The 3,363-nt window shown below is 38.4% G+C and overlaps 1 pseudogene; it reads right to left on the reverse strand.

Moving 5' to 3' along the window:
• Positions 1–434: 434 nt before the first annotated feature.
• On the reverse strand, positions 435–1,576 carry LOC101000106 (annotated as a pseudogene).
• Between the last annotated feature and the right edge of the window lie 1,787 nt (positions 1,577–3,363).

The raw sequence follows: 3,363 nt of genomic DNA on the forward strand, positions 1-3,363 counted from the left end.
AAATTTCAAGTATACAATACAGTATAATTAACTGCAGTCACTGTGCTATACAACAGATCACAACAATTCATTCATCTTATAACTGAAGATTCATACACCCAACCTCTGGAAACCACCACTTTATTCTCTGTTTTTATGAATTCAACCTTTGTTTTGTTTTTGTTTTAATGTATTGGTTTGTTTTTATTTTGTTCTGCTTTTTTGAGACCAGGTCTCAGTCTGTCACCCAGGCTGGAGTGCAGTGGCATAATCTCAGCTTACTGCAACCTCCATCTCCTGGGCTCAAGCCGTCCTCCCACCTCAGCCTCCTGAGTAGGGATGACAGGCATGTGCCACCACGCCCAGCTAATTTTTTAAATGTTTTATAGAGATGGGATCTCAAACTGGACCAGCCCAGGCTGGTCTTAAACTCCTGTGCTCAAGCAATCCACCCGCCTTGGCCTCCCAAAGTGCTGGGATTACAGGTGTGAGCCACCACACCTGGCCTGTACTGTTATTTTTAAATAGAAACCACATCACTTCATTTGTTACAGCAAATAATAAATGAGACATAATAATTCAAAAGGGCCCCAAAAAGCTTTCTCTTCCCACAAAATAACAGATTATTAAAATAAGCACCTCTACCACCCGAGCCTTTGGTCAATTTTTTCCTTTGATCCCTGTTCTCTCACCCACATCAGCATGCTGCTTCCAAAATGGAACTTTGCCTTCAACTGTTACACGAGCTAAGATGCTGGTCCATCAACTTGCCTTCATAATATAATGGAGGTCCCTAACTTAGCTGAGGCACCTGGACAAGAATTTGATTTCAACTTCATTCTAAGGCCCATGACTGGTTTCTTTAAAAAGCTGCAGGTGAATGAGGTAGAAAGGACAGAGACATGAGATGGAAACTAGAGAAGGATGAAGAGGATGACTCCCACGCACTATAGGACCACAGGCCTCTCAAGGCTTCTCCTGTAACATGGGCCATGGGGCAAAAATCTGGATGGCAAATGTCACCATGATGAAGGCATACAGGGACCAGGGAAGGCATGAGGACAGGCAGACAGAAGCAACGACGGCCGTGTTCAAGGACAATGTGATGGATACAATGGCAGCATTGGTGCCACAGTGAAAGATGAGGTGGTCTAACAGCGTGAAGACTGACACAGCACAGATGGTATCAGTGCTGACAGACTGTCAGGGTCTTCGACACTAGCAAACAGCCATAGACAAAAGTAATGAAGACTACAGGCTCTTCAAGTCAGCCCACCGGACATGCCCACTCTACTTCCACCTTTCACCTCTATTCAAGATCAAATAAAACATATGCAGTCAGTGAAGAAGCCAGGCCAGTCCCACAAGGCCAGTAGGAGACCAGAAACCCTTTGTCTATGTAACACCAGATAACCACAAAAACATAGACACCATGCAGCTGATGGATCACCACACTCAACTCAAATACCCCAGTCCAATATTGGTATTTCTGAGCATAGATGTTTTTCTGCAGTTCTTTCAGGTCCACATAGTTATCAAGGAAGGGCTCTCACTCACATAAGGCCTTCTGCCACTTGGCCTCCTTAGTGTTAGTTACAGGTTGGCATGATTTCTTTATGCACTATCTACTGTCCTATTAATGGAGAGTAGATAGCAGATAAAGAGTATTAGGCTATTTATAAGGTCAGTAGACTATCAACCAGACTATCTAGTGGATTGAGGATATTTATTTTCTTTTTTTTTTTGCTATTATAAATATTGCATATTTATATATTCTAGAAATATTCATTAACACGAGTCAATGTTTGTTAAGAATACATACTAGTGGAATTGCCAGGTCTTAGAAGATATATATCTTCAATTTGACAAGACAGTGACACGCTGCTATCAGAAATGACTGCCCCAATTTACAACTCACAACGATAGTATAAGGGTTCCTATTGCTCCACAGCCTCTGTGACACTTGGTATTTTCAGGCATTTCATTTTTACCATCTGATAAACAAAAGCAGATTTACTGTAAAGCAAATGAGGTTTAGGCTTCAGGACCTTTCATTTGCATGGGCCCCTTCAAAGGCCCTGTAGTTAATTTTATATGGGAAATTTTGTAATCTTTTTTTTAAAACAAGATCCACAAATTGCATAATCTTCATGCTCTACTGAAGCTAGTTACAGCCCTGCTAATGATGGATTTGAAATGTATATGGTTGTACTTACTTTTCCCTGATTACTAGTGAACTTGAACATATTTTCATATGTTAATTGGCACTTCAAGTTTTCTGTGAATTTTGCCTTTTGTTTATTGATTTGTAGGAGTTCTTGATATCTTCTGGATATTAATCTTTTTTAAGACTTAACTGGGCAAATACCTTGTTCAGTGTAGAGCTTGTCTTCACTTTTGTTGTAGTGTCTTCCATGTTTTAATTTTAATAAAGTTGAATTTATTAATCGTTTCCTTTATGATATGCACATTTATGTGACTTGTTGAAGAAATACTTTTATTCCAGGGTTATAACAGCATACTTTTTCTTCTAAAAGTTTAAAATTTTACCTTTTCTATTTAGGCCTTTGGTCAATTGAAAAAATGTGTGTGCAATTGCTGCGAAATAGAGATCTAATTTTTTTTCATTCCACATGGATAGCCATTTGTCTCAGCACCATTTATTGAATAGTCCATCTTTTCTCTAATGCCATGTAATCTCTATTATATACCAAGTTTCAATACATGTTTCTAGGCCTTCTGTCCTGTTCCATTGCTATGTTTATTTCCCACAGCACGAACATGTAACTGCCGTAGTTACTATAGCTTGATAATAAGTCTTTATATCTGCAAAATAAGTTTCCCCATTTTTTCTTCTTCAAAGTTGTCAACAAATGTTGCATGTTCTCACTAATAGGTGGGAGCCAAAAACGTGGATCTCATGGAGAAAGAAAGTAGAATGATGGCTACCCACAGGCTGGGAAAAGTAGCAGGGAGGGGGGATGGAGAGCTGTTGATTAATGAGTACAAATGTACAGTTAGATAGAAGGAGTAAGTTCTAGTGCTTGATAACACGGTAGGGTGGCTATAGTTAACAATAAATTATTGTATAGTTCAAAATAGCTAGAAGAGAAAATTTGGAATGTTCCCAACACAGAAATGATAAATGTTTGAGGTGATAGATATCATTATTACCCTGATTTGATCATCACACATTGTATGCATATACCAAAATGTCACATATACCCCATCAATATGTACAACTATTATGCATCAATTTCAAAAATTGTCTTGACTTTTCTTGGCCCTTTGTGCTTCCATACAAGTTTTAGGACAAGTTTGTCCAGTTCTATGAAAAAAAAAAAAAAGAAAAGTTTTTTCATTGTAATAGCATTTATGTAATAT

This window comes from Papio anubis, chromosome 4, assembly GCF_008728515.1.
Source record: "Papio anubis isolate 15944 chromosome 4, Panubis1.0, whole genome shotgun sequence".
Taxonomy (NCBI): Eukaryota; Metazoa; Chordata; class Mammalia; order Primates; family Cercopithecidae; genus Papio; species Papio anubis.